General features: G+C 46.8%; 1 long non-coding RNA gene across 1 annotated transcript; it reads left to right on the top strand.

Annotated features, from left to right (window-relative positions):
- Positions 1-2,283: 2,283 nt before the first annotated feature.
- LOC109289475 lies at positions 2,284-12,422 on the top strand. Its single transcript, XR_002095379.1, has 3 exons — positions 2,284-2,582; positions 11,343-11,351; positions 12,412-12,422. It is a non-coding gene; the product is annotated as an uncharacterized LOC109289475 (long non-coding RNA).
- Positions 12,423-13,932: the final 1,510 nt, after the last annotated feature.

Raw genomic sequence — 13,932 nt, 5'->3', positions numbered from 1 at the left:
TGGAAGGCAAGTGTGTTTTTTGAGGCTTGGTGGATGAGAAGAGAAGACAGAAAAGAGGAAGCTTGACAAGAGAGAGTCAGATGCATAGATCTGATAGCTGTGTAGGTATGGTGCACCTTCCAGACTTCCACTTCTAGGTGGAAGTCTGCATTTAAAGCTAGAGTGCCTCAATTCAATGTAAAAGGGTTGGGGTTTTTTGTGCCTATTCATTTCACAGGCACCCATTGAACCTCCCCTTTCCACTCCCCCTTTCCCTTCTCCCATTTAACCACCCACAATGGCCTCCTTCCAGTTCTTTGGATTACCTCCTTGTTACTTCAACTGCTCAGTTTCTTACCTCTCTAGCCAGTTCTCCAGACATGGATGCCTCCTCCTCCCATGGATACTGTCACTATTCACCATTTAGTGTCACCCTTCCTCTAATAACCTTCTTCCACTCCCTACCCATCTACCGATGCTTACCTCCTGTGCTGTCTGGCACATCCTACCTCTTCTGTTTTTACTTATGTCAGGGGTGGGCAAAATGCAGCCCGGGAGCCAGATGCGGCCCACCAGACCATTCTATCTGGCTTGTGGGGCCCCTAAAAAAATTAAAAAATTAATATTTATCTGCCCTGGGCTGCCTGTCATGCAGCCCTTAATGGCTTGCCAAAACTCAGTAAGAGGCTCTCTGTGCAAAATAATTGCCCACCCCTGACTTATGTCCTTTCCATTTCATGTCTATTAGCATTTAATGGTAGAGACAAGTGACAGAAAGCTACCTTTAGGTAAATAATGGTTTGCAGCTTCTTGATTTCAGTAGTGAGGATCTTGGCCCTCACTTGGTTTACAGATTTTGTCATTGAAGGTTAATAGGTGGGTGCTACTTCTTGGGGATATTAGGCAGATTATGTTTTTTAAATGTTATTTATATTCTCTGTAACTTCAATATTCTCACAGAAGAGACCTCTCAAATCCTAAGACTTTCCCTAAGTACAGCTTCCTCCATAATTTGTGTCCCATTTTTCCCTCTAAAACTTGCCATTGCAACTCCATTCCATATTATATCGTAAGTGAGGAGGGTAAATGTCTGCTGTCCTTGACAAGTCAGCCAGAAACGTCTGGTCCCCTCTCCCTCCAGAGACCACGTCAGTAAACTGTGTAATATATTTAACTTCTATTACCTTGGGGAACAAGAGTCTCCAGAAGCAGCTTATTAACACCCTACCCCTAAGCAAACTCATATACGTTACTTTTTATCATGTTTAATAAATTACACTCCACCCTATAAAATGTCTGTGACTAATATGTGACTGATACAAAGCTGTTTATAATTCACATAACTCTTTATCTTAGCTTTAATCTCACAGCATAGAACATTAATAAAGGTGACAAAACTCCCTGGTTCACTGACATAATTTGCATTCACATATTTAGGCTTATTTGTATTTGTTAATTTCTCCAACCATACGACAGAATATGGCCCAGATTTTGACCTTGGATATTTCAGTATAAAAATGGGGAATGTTTGACCTAATAGAAACAAAGTGAGTAAGAAAGAAAGAAAATCCTTTGTTAAAATAGCTAATTTTCACTGCCGAACAATTAATTCCTGGTTTTATCAATGAATCAACAAGCCCGAATTTTGTATGAGTTTCTGCTTTGCTTTCATTTTACCATCCTGATTTTTAAAGACAAGTATATTTCTTCCACAGTCCTCAAAGGTTTATTACATTTGAAAAGGGCCATATCCCTTGGTTCTTGGTACTTGGTTCAATAATGAATCTAGCAGCTCAAGAGCAAATGTTTAAAGTAAGACCAATTGCTCAAGCAAAACCAGAGCTAATACTAAAGCCAGTACTAGGAAAATATTGGAAAGATTATTTGTGACATTTGTTCATTTCTAAACCACTTCACTTTCATGTCCTTTTAGGGTTTGTTTTCTCTAAATATTTAGGGAGCAAGTCAAGAACATTTACCTAAGCAGTGAATTTTAAATTAATATTTCAGGATTCTTTCTTTTTTTTTTTTTGCTCAAGTGTCTATTTTTACACTTAAAATTTAAATAGGAAATGTCATGTTCTGGTAAACTCTATTTTTTCTGAAATAAATCACAAATGCTGACATTTCACATATTGAAACCCAAGAGGTTGAAGATGTTGTATTCTCCCTGATTCCCAAATTGGGAATTCCTTTTCTAGAATGAAATTTAATATATTTCAAACCAAAATTAAATGAAATGAAAGAAAGAAAGGAAGAAAGAAAGACTTTGACTTTTTAACTACTTTATTCAGGGGTTCAGAGATACAAAAAGGTTGTCCACTTGCAAAGCAAAAAACAAACAAATTACCATCAAACCAAAAATACCATGTCATTGCATTCATCACATCACACCATGACAAACAGCTTTGCTACATTCCACGTTGTGGCGTACATGCTAGTTATGCGGTCGGAACGCCGGCCACACAGTTATAACTATAAATAAACAGTTCCTATCCCACTCTATCCAATCATACACGTGACAACACCTGCAACTTCCCACTCAAAAAGAAAGCAAAAAAGCAGCCTGGTGAGGGCCCAAGACGTGGCACGAGCTGGAAGTCGTAGTCCAACACTGAGCCAGCATGGTTGCCCAGACCAGTCATGACATCAGAGCACATATTTGAGACGGCCGTCCTCCACATGGTACAGTGCTCTCTCAAGGGCCCAGCGTGTCTCAAAGGCAGGCACCGCCCGCAGGAGCACAGCGTACTTAAACTCTTTCTCTCTGCATATTCTTTACCCTTTAATGGTTTGTGCCAGTACTTTGTGGTTCCTTTAAGGAATTAGCCATACTTTACCCTTAGATTATAATCCATATATCTGTTGGTTTTAGTTTGTAAAACCATTTTGCATGAGTACCCTTTAGAAATAAGAAATATATTTTAAAATAAAAAATAATACACGTTTATCTACCTTTTGCTTTCCAAAGAGTTTTACAAACATTAACTAAGCTTGCACCCTAGAGAGGCGCTATTGATAAGTAAAAAGCATTTACCCCATTGTGGGAATGATGAGGCACAGCACAGTTAAATGATTTACACAGAGCCCCAGGGATTCAAATGTTGGGTTAGAAAACAGACGAGCTGTCTCCTCCAGCCCTGAGATCATACCCATGTCTCCTGTTGCCCAAAGAGTATAAATCCCAGTGTTGCCAGTTCTTGTAATATCACTGGCAGTTTCATAATATTTGGTGGTGTTAGTCAAACCCCAGTCCTTACAGTCAAATGATTGCCTGAGAATCTCAGCTTCCATTGTAAAATAAAAGATATTTCTTGCCCTTGTTGTTGTAGAGGAAAGCTTGAAATAATGAGCCCCAAATGTTCCAAAATCAGTAAGCCAAGTCTCTTTCCCTCTCCCAAATCTTCAACATCTTGGAATTACAGAATCATAGAAAAGTTGGGCTGAAAGGGACCTCAGAAAGCCATCTAGTTCAACCCCGAGTCAAGGCACAATCATCTCTGTTTATACCATCTCAATCAAAATTTTGTGGTTTTTTTAACTAATTTCTTGATTTTGGAGGGGAATCTAATTATTTTTGCAATATTTTGGGGCTGGTGGGACAGAATATATTGTTATTACATTGTACTCTATAATATTTTTAAAAAGCTTAAGTGGTATTATTGCTCTTACACCCACGTGACTTCATCCTTCTAGTACAGTATTATTCTGTACTCCACTTGCTGATTTGGCAACCTCTGTAACTTAATAAACTGGCAGTGAAGGAAAAAAGAAATGAAGTTCTCTGAAGAATTTACTGAAAATCCTTGGATAAGGATCTGCATCAGATGGGAATGTAAAGATTTCAGCCTCAGGAGAAGGGTTTAGTATTTGATACTCATCCCACTCCTGCAAGTAGATTAGTACAAAGCATAAGATACTTCTGAAGTAGCCATTACTGCATATTAACAATTACTTCTTATTGGGAAAATGCCATCGTGTATAAAAAATAATCTAGTTCCTATTTTATTCAACTATAAAGGATCCGTCTTGATAATAATCCCAAATTTGTAGTACTTACTCAGGCAAAAATCCTACTAAATCAATCCCTCTTAAGTGAAAGCTAACCTAAAGCCCAGGAGAGGTGTTGCCAGCACAGAGGAGGATCAGAATATCCTACAGGAAGAACTATATAATTCTGAGGACTGGAATAGTAGAAGTGGTATGAAATTAAATACTAAAGTAAAAGACCACACACTCAGGAACTAATATACAACCATTTATGTTATAAAATGGGAGATTATCTGTTGGAAATAAGAGGAGGAGAAACACTTGAGAGACTTGAATTGATTATATGCTGATTATCATCCAGCAGTGTGATATAGCCATAAAAAGCAAGTCTGATTCCACCATGTATCAACTGAAGTATTTCCTTGAAGGATAGGAAAGTATAAATGTCGTCATATGAGACACTGAAAGACCTCATCTGGAATACTGTATACCTTTCTGATTCATTTATGTTCAAGAAAAATAAATTCAAAATGGAAGAAGTGCAGAGAAAGGATACTAGATAAGGGACATGAAGAGTCCATCTTACAAGAGGAAACAGTGCCTTGTAGAGGGGTCCTTATTACAGTTTTTAGCAGTCTCCAGATATAATGATCCTAATGAGGAAAGATAAACACTCAGCATAATTACTTTTTTTTTAAACCTCAAATGCTCAATGGCCAAGATATTAACCCTACATTGCCAATCTTCTTCTTTAGCTGCCATGATGCAGAAGAGGATGAAATGCAATTAACTCCGTTTACAACTCTGGGAAAAATGATGTTCTGCTTAATAAGGAAATACATGGTAATTGGTCATAAGGCAAATAATATTAACAGGTGAGCCATTTGTCTCCAAATGAATGGATCATAACCCAGAAGATTTTATCTGCATCAGTCTTTGCTCTTTAAGATTTTTCATTTTAAGAGTAACTGCTAACATCATCTTGAGATAAGAGAATACATCAGAGAGAAATTCAGAAGCCAATCTGAAGGCAAAGCCTTTGTGTACTTTGACACAAATCTTTTGCATTCTCAGTGGCATAGCAGCTCATTGAGGAGAGGTTCAGTCCCCACGAAATGTTAATATTTGCATACTTCAGACAACAGGAAATACCTCCTCCTAGCAGGATGATGGAAAGATCAGTGAAAACAGTAAGGTCAGGACTGCTAGTGAGATGGCTCTGTTGCATAGAAAAGGGGCAAAGAGGTTAAGAACCAAAGCAACAGTTGCTCTGTATTTGGGATTTGCCCTGATTCAGGAATTAGTGGCAGGGGAAAACAAAACTATGGATATGGGAAGCTGTGGTTTATATCAGTTTCAAGCAAATTGTGTCTTTTCTTGTCTTGGCTTTGCACTAGCACAGATGCACCATTTGCTGGTCACTCAAATATAGCAACTCACCCAGATTACTCAGAGTCAAACCCTAGATACTATAAAGCTTTTGTTCATAAATAAATACTTAGGTGGCAATTTTCACTGAACTGCTTAGCCGCTCTTTCTAGTCCTCTTTTCTAATGAAGTTGTATGTGTCTTTCCTGTTTTTGTTGCAGGAAAAATGCTTTACACCTTTCTTCTGCTGAAGCTATACAAGTTTTTAAACAGGCATTATACCTAAAACCTAACTCATGCTAAATTCATGAAGCCATACAAAATGAGGGGCAGTCTCAAGTCTGTTTTTACTTTTAAAAACTGCCAAAAGATAGGGAAAATGAACAATTTCCCTTGGGGCCCTGCAGCTTTGCTAAACTCCTCCCTCCCTTCTCCAGTCACCTGTGTGCAGTGCAGCACAGAATGGCCTAATTAGTATGTGTTCTGCCCAAGGTACAAAAGAGGGTGTTTAGAACAAAGCTGAAGTGGAAGGCCAAATTTCGTTTGCAGCCTGAGATCAGACACGTCTGGCAGAAAACAAAGCCAAGGTTTCAGGTGCAGACTAAATCAATAGTTCTGACCTGAAGGGAAGGTGGGCAGCACCTCACAATATAAATGGGAGTTATGTTTGTAAGTAATGTGAGATACATGAGTTCTTTTTTCCCAGTCAAACAAGAAGGACTTTTGACTTTTTAACTACTTTATTCAGGGGTTCAGGGTACAAAAAGATGGCCCCTCTGGGATCCAGGACCCATATACAAAGCAAAGACAAACAAATCACTGTCAAACCAAGAGTACCATGCCATTACATTCATAACATCACACCATGACAGACATCTTTGCAGTATTACACATCATACCTAACATGCCGTTATGCGGTCAGGACACTGGCCACGTGGTTGTATACACCAAAGCCCTCTATAAACAAATGATTCCTACCTTGCTGTATCCAATCGTACACGTGACAACCTTCAACTTCCCACACAAAGAAAAAAAGCAAAAAGCAGCCTGGTGATGGTCCAGGGTGCGGTGCAAGCTTGGAGTTGCAGTCTTCCACCAAACCCACCCAGTCGCCCAAACCAGTCATGACCTCAGAGCGCATATTGAAGATGGCCATCCTCCACATGACACAGCGCTCCCTCAATGGCCCAACATGCCTCAAAGGTGGGCACTGCCTGCCAGAGCACAGCATGCTCAAACTCCAGCGAGAGGCATGCCCGCACCAGGAGGCTGAAAAGCTGCAGAGTATTCTCTGAGCTGGTCCTGGCAAGCCGATTGTGGCAGCTTTTGAAGACAGCCATCATGGCCCGACCCAGTAGAAAGTTGGCCAGGCAGACAGTTCCCCGCTCAGCTGCCCAGTTTGGGTAGGAGCACACCTAGGTTGAGAGACTCCTGACCAGTGCCCACCTCGGTGGCTTGAGGGTGACAAAGTGCGGCCGCAGGCAGGGACAGTTGAGGAAGGCGTGAAAGAGGTTTCATAGATTTCACAGATTTCATAGACATCAGGGCTGGAAGGGACCTCGGAAGATCATCGAGTTCAGCCCTCTGCCCCAGGGGCAGGAAGCCAGCTGGAGTCAAAGGATCCCAGCAAGATAAATATACAAATGTCTCTTAAAGGAGTCCAGAGTAGGTGCTTGCACCACCTCTGGAGGTAGTCGGTTCCAGGCCTTTGGGGCTCGAACAGTAAAGAAGTTCTTCCTTATGTCCAGCCTAAAACGGTCTTGGAGGAGTTAGTGACCATTTGACCTTGTCATCCCTTGGGGCGCTCTGGTGAACAGGCATTCCCCCAGGTTCTGATATACTTATATACCTCTTATATACTTATAGGCAGCCACCAGGTTTCCCCCCTGAGCCTGCATTTTTCCAGGCTGAAGAGTCCCATGGCTCTCAGCCTCTCATCATAAGGCCTGTTCTCCTGCCCTCTGATCACGAGCATGGCTCTCCTCTAGAATCTCTCAAGCTTCTCCATATCCTTTTTAAATTGTGGAGCCTAGATGTAGTACTCCAGCTGTGGCCTCACCAAAGCTGAGTACAGCGGGAGAATGATATCCTGGGTCTTGCTTGAGGTGCATCGGTAGATACAAATCAGAATTTTGTTTGCTTTGCCAGCTGCAGTATCACATTGGTGGCTTATATTCATCTTGAGGTCAATCATGACCCCCAAGCCCCTTTTGGCAATGGTGCTAGCAAGCATAGAACTGCCAAGCCTATAAGCATGCTGCAAGTTTTTTTTCCCAAGGTACCTTGCATTTTTCGGTGTTGAGTGCCTTCATGTTTTCATCCGCCCATTTTCTGAGCATGTCTAGGTCAGCCTGGATCACCATCCTATTCTCAGGTGTGGACGCTCTACCCCAAAGTTTGGTGTCATTGGTGAACTTGGCCAGCTGGCTTCTGGTACCAATGTCTACATCATTAATAAAAATGATAAAGAGTATAGGCCCAAGGATGGAGCCTTGGGGGACCCCAATGGTCATGGTGCACCACAGTGATTTACTTTCATCTATTACCACTCTCCAGGTCCAACCTCAGAGCTGATTCCCTAGCCATTGGACTAACGTAGCCGATGCTGCAGTTGGCCAATTTTTCAAGGAGGAGATCATAGAACACCAGATCAAAGGCTTTATTAAAATCAAAATCTATGACATCAATCTCTTCTCCCTTGTCCAGGTGATATGTCACCTGGTCATAGAAGGAGATGAGATTGGTCAAGCAAGACCTACCCACAACAAACTCATGCTAGCTATCCCTCAGGATGTTGCCATCAGCCAGCTTGTTAAGAATGATCTCTGATAATTTTTTCCAAGATCTTCCCCAGGATAGAGGTCAGACTGATAGGCCTGTAGTTCCCTGGATCCACTTTCCTCCCTATCTTGAAGATAGGCACAACATTGGCCTTCTTCCAATCTTTCAGCACTTCACCTGAGCTCCACGAGTTCTCAAAGATCCATGCCAGGGGCTGAGCTATGATGCCTGCTAGCTCCTTAAGTACCCTGGGGTATAAACTGTCAGAACCAGCTGACTTGAAGGTGTCCAGCCTCTCAAGGTGTTCCTTCACATGGTCAGCATTGATGTAGGGTAATAATTCTCCTTCTCCCTGGCCATCCTGTACCATATTGATTAGGGCCATCCCTTGGGGCTGGTGAAAAAACCGATGCAAAATGCCCATTAAACAGGTTGGCTTTTTCCTGGGCATCAGTTGTCAGTTGTCCCATCTGGTTTAGCAGGGGTTCTTGCTTTTCCTCTGGCTCCCCACATATCTAAAAAAAGACTTTTTATTGTCTTTGCTACATGTAGCCAGTTGGAGTTCAGTTGCAGCCTTGGCTTTCCAGGTTTGCTTCCTACAGGTCTGGACCAATGCAGAATACTCCTTCTTTGAGGTGGTTCAAGTCTTCCATCCTTTATAGGTCCTTTTTTTTTAGATGCAGGAGGTCCGCAAGTTCCCTGCAGAGCCAAAGGGGCTGCTGTGCCCTTTTGCTGCCTTTCCTCCAAGATGAAATAGACATTGCTTGTGCTTTCAGGATTGCTCCCTTGAGGAGAAACCACTAATCCTGAACTCCCCTCCCCTTCGGGTCGTGGTCCCTTAGGCCTCACCAACAAGCCTCCTGAGCTTGTCAAAGTCAGCTTTCCTGAAGTCCAGGACTTCTGCATTGCTGACTGACTTGCCAGCTTCACAGTGGATAGTGAATGTGATTGGCTCATGGTCACTGTCTCCCAGCTTCCCTTTGATCATTAGATTGTTGACTAGATCATCCCCCATTGCCAATACCAGAGTGTGCAGCACTTTGCCTCTTGTCGGTCCATAGACATCCAGAGAGTCAGATAGAGCTCGTCCACGCATGTGAGTAAGCTTTGCGACCATTCAGATTTGGCCAAGTGCTCTTCCCACAAGACGTCTGGGTAGTTGAAGTCTCCTATGACAACCATTTGCTGGGAGCTTGCAGCCTCAGCCAGTTCCTTGGCAAATTCCTGGTTGAGCTCTTGATCCTGCTTAGGAGGTCTGTAGTAGACTCCTACCATTGTGTTCCCTGTGCCATGTTCACCATGGATTTTAACCCAGAGAGTCTCCAGTTGTCCACCCTGGATGCCAATGTTGGCTTGCAGGGATGTGTAGCTTTCCTTGACATAGAAAGCCATTCCCCCACCTCTTTTGTCTACACAATCTCTCCGTCTATATCTGTGGCCCAGTCATAGATGGAGTCCCACCAGGTTTCCATTATCCCTATGAATTCATAGTCATTCTTGTTTAGCAGGAGGACTAGTTCCTCCTGTTTATTCCTGAAGATCCTGGCATTGGTGTACAGGCACCTAAGTGTCCCGTTGGAGACCCTCGTCCTCCCTACACATCATTATGGGGCTGGGGTAGGAATGGGTTCCCTTGAGTGCCTTAGCCTGCTGGATTTGCAAAAGTTGTCCAGTGGGCTAGCAGTGGCAGTAGTCCCCCCATCCCCTGGTAGGCTTAATTTAAAGCCCAGTTGAGCAGGTCAGCCATTCTGTCTGTGAAGAGCCTCCTCCCCAGTGCAGTGAGATGGAGGCCATCTCTTCTCAGCAGACCAAAGCCTCTCTCACCAAAGAGAGGACTGTGATCGTGGAAGCCAAAACCTTCACAATGACACCAGCTCTGCAGTCTTTGGTTAACTGTGGTTAACTTTGGTCCATGTGAGGTGGTGCAGGCTCCCACCCTGGGGGTTTTTAAAAGGAGGTTGGATGACCACCTTATTGGGGTCATTTGACCCCAGTGCTCTTCCTGCCATGGCAGGGGGTCGGACTAGATGATCTGCTCAGGTCCCTTCCGACCCTAGAAACTATGAAACTACCTTGATCCTCCTCTCCTTCCTCAGCCCATAACTCAAATCTGGGAGGATCAAGAAAAACACCACCTGTGCCCCCAACCCCCTTAACCCCACTCCCAAAGCCCTGTAGCCTCTCATGACCCAGCTGGGATTGATCCGAGCCATGCCATTTGTGCCCACATGGATAAGGAGCATAGTATAGTGGTAGGTGGGCCGGATGAGCTTTGGGATCCTCTTGGTTACACCCTGGATATGAGCTCCTGGGAGGCAGCAGAGCTCCCGAGCTAAGGGGTCAGGGTGGCAGATTGCGCCCTCAGTCCCCCTCAGGAGGGAGTCTCCCACAATGGCCACTCTATGTGTGGCCTTAGGAGAGCAGGGACAGTAGCTGTGAGTGAGCCTCCATTGCCTGCAGGAGCTGGCAGCTCTGAAGGATCTACTGGGGCTGCAAGAGGTTCATACCTATTGCAAAGCTCCAGAGGCAAGGGGACTGTGGTGCAGTGGGCCTTGGGGCCATTGACTACCTTGGTCCAGCCCCCTGGATGGACAGTATGGGAGATCCTTGAGTCCCCTGTCCTGGAAGGTGACTTTGGTCTACTCTCAGCCTCCAGGGGGTGAAGGGTCTGGCAGTAGGAGTCTATCTCCTGCTCACCATTCCTGATGGCACACAGCCTCTGAATTGTGGTCTGAAGCTCCTCTATCTGACGCCTCAGCGACTCCAAAGTGGAGCAGACCTTGCAAGGAGAGGTGGCCATAATCCCGGTCCCATGTGCCTGGAAACGTGCCAGGCAGCCCCTGCAGCTGAGATCCAGAGGCTCCATCTGTGTGGAGCCTGGAACCATTGGGTTCCATATGGGTGGAGACGTCAGAAGTGCCAGAAGGGGAGGCCTCAGACTCCGAAGGAACCCTTGGGGTGTGGTGTGTGGCCATCTGCATTGTGCCACTGGTAGTCTGGCTACTGACAGGACTACTTACCCTGTGGCTCATTGGCAGGGCCTTGGGCCCTCCCACTCACCCTCCTGCATGAACTCCCATGATAACTCATGCACCAGGCCCAGAAGCATGCCTGTTTATGCTTCCTGTTCACAAGGCTGTAGTCATGTGAGTCCCTGGGGGGCTGGGCCGAGTAGGAGCTGGGGAGGGTGTGACCCTCCTCAACTCCACTCAGCTGCCCTTCAGCTAGGCTGTGTCCTTCCCACCACAGGCTCCTGTTTACCTGCGGGCAGGCCAGGGTTCATCAGGGGATCTGGTGTCCACTTGGGTGGTCCTGGGGGTTCCTGGGCTCACGGGGGCGCAGCAGGCTTCTGCCCATATGTCTTTCACCAGAGCTGGGGGCTGAATACAGCTCCTGACATTGCCAGACCATTTTTAAACTGTGCGCATGCATAGAAGGGCCTGCCGGTGCTGCCCCACTCTCAGAGGGGCTAGGGGGTCCCTCCCCCCACCAAAGGAGGGGACAGGTAAGTGTCCCCACTTCCCTGTCTCACATGCCAGATGGCTCTGGTTGAGTGGCTCCCTTGGGGGGCTGGTTCTCCTCAATGCACCCGGGCCAGAAGGGGTTGGCTGTCGAGGTGGCTGGGTCAAAGTGGGACACAAACATACCACCGGTTAGGATGCCATGCAGCAACCGCCACCGCAGTTCACCAGTCTACATGGAAGTTGGCAGCTTATCCAATGAGTGCCGTGCCAGGTGGGCTGGTGGGAAATCTGGCAGCCCCAGGCACCATTGGCATGGTGTATCAGGGTGGCCTGCCAGCACCTGGGCATGGTGGGTGTGAACCACACAGGCATACAGGCTTCTATGTGGCAAAAAGCAAAGGGGCAACCTGTGTCACTGTTGGGAGGCATGGGGAGCATCAGCAGAGTACCAGGCCTGCTGGCCAGCTCACTGGCCACAGCCGGGGTGACTGGCAGTGGGAGAAAGTCCTCACTTGAGGAATCCATGATGCGGGGGACCTGGCATGCCTGGAGATGGTCATCCAGGGTGGCTGCTGCTTCCAGTGGGAGCGCAGCCTGGATGTCATGGAGAAGACTGCCAATGCTGCAGATGGAGTGCATGCCTAGCCAGGTGATTAGGGCCTCAGGCAAGAGCCAGGCTGACCGAGCGGGGTCAAGGAGATGGCCCAGGTGGAGGACATATGCTTGGATGAGGGTGGCTGTGAGGCTGGCAGAGGCCAGGCTTGGCACAGGGTGCCACAGGGCTGGGTTGTGCACCAGGGGCTCCCTCAGCAGCTGCAGGAACTGCAAGTGCTGGGCCTGGGGCTGGAGCCAAAAGGTGGCCTGCCAGGCTCATACTATGACATGGTGGAAGGCCAGAAGCACTGCCCAATTCAGAACCATGAGGTCCAGCAGGAAGAACTCTCAGTTGAAGCTGAGGGCCCTGACCCTCTGCAGGAACTGACACACCAGTTGTTGCCAGGGTAAGCACTCCTCACCAAAGAGAAGTTGCTGAAGGGCTTGCAGGCAGAAGGTAGCTACCTTGCTCACCAGGTTTACAAGGCTCTGACACCCCTCGGCGACAGGTAGGTAAAGGACAGCTTGTAGGAGCCAGTGGCATCCATCCCAGAAAATCTATCAGGAGGCACTGGAACCTCTCGAGTAGGTCCTGTGGCAGGTCAAGTATGGCGCACTGGTGCCACAGGGTCACCGCCACCAAGTTGTTGGCAATGAGGACACATCCACAGTAGGACAGGCTGGGTAGGTGCCAGTGCCACCATTGCAGGCAAGCCTCCACTCCCTCAAGGCCATCCCAGTTGCACACCATGAAGGTCAGTGGCCCCAGGAACATGCCCAGGACCTTAAGGCTCTTGTGGTGCCAGGTGAGGCCCCCTGGCAAATCTGGGGGTGTCACACTGGTCCACACATGAAGCAGCAGGGTATCACTCTTGGCCTAACTGATACAGGCTGATCACTCATAGGCTCGCTGGCAGTCCATCAGGAACCACACATCTTCCTACATGTTGCAGAAGATGGTCACGTCATCCGCATATGCCGACAGTTAGAGTGAAGGGCCAATGGACAGGCCAGTGGCTAATGGCAGGGCCACACTGCTCAGGCAGTGTCACAGCATGTGCAGCAGCAACTCAATGGCCAGGGCATAGAGCATGCCCAACAGGGGACAGACCTGATGGATGCCCCTGCACACACGGAATGGGGCACAGAGCAGGACCTTCACTTTGAGCAGGCTGGAGGTGTCTTGGTTCAAGACCCAGAGAGCCCTGGGGAAGAGGGGCCCAAAGCCAAAGGCCACCAGAGTCTGCAAGAAGTAGGCATGGTCCACCTGATCAAAGGCCTTTTCCTGGTCCAGAGAGATAAGGCCAATGTCCAGGCCAAAGTGTTTACTGGCTGTGAGTAGGTTGCGCAGCAGGAGCAGGTTGTCTCGGATGGTCCTAGCCAGCACGCAGTAGCTCTGCTCAGGCCCAGTGATGAAAGCCATGATGATGTAGAGGTGGGTCGCTTTGGCCTTAATCTTGTAGTTTGCACATATCAGGGAGACTGGCCGGTAGTTCTTAATGCAGCCAAGGTCTTCCTTCTTGGGCAGCAGCATGAGCACCACTCGGCCACAGCTGATTGGCAGGACCTTGTCTGCAAGGCTCTCCTGGAAAACGTGCAAGAGACAGGGGCTGAGAAGAGCCCAGAAGATCTTATAGAATTAAGCAGGTAACCCATCAAGGCCTGGGGCTTCGTCAGAGGTGAGGTCACCCACAGCAGCTGCCAGCTCCTCCAGAGAAAATTCCCACTCAAGCTCACTGGCCTCCAGGACACAGAG

This window comes from Gavialis gangeticus, unplaced genomic scaffold (genome assembly GCF_001723915.1).
Source record: "Gavialis gangeticus isolate Ggan-Ray unplaced genomic scaffold, GavGan_comp1, whole genome shotgun sequence".
NCBI lineage: Eukaryota > Metazoa > Chordata > Crocodylia > Gavialidae > Gavialis > Gavialis gangeticus.
The sequence above is the reverse complement of the archived record's forward strand: the minus strand, read 5'-3'. Positions and strand labels throughout refer to the sequence as shown.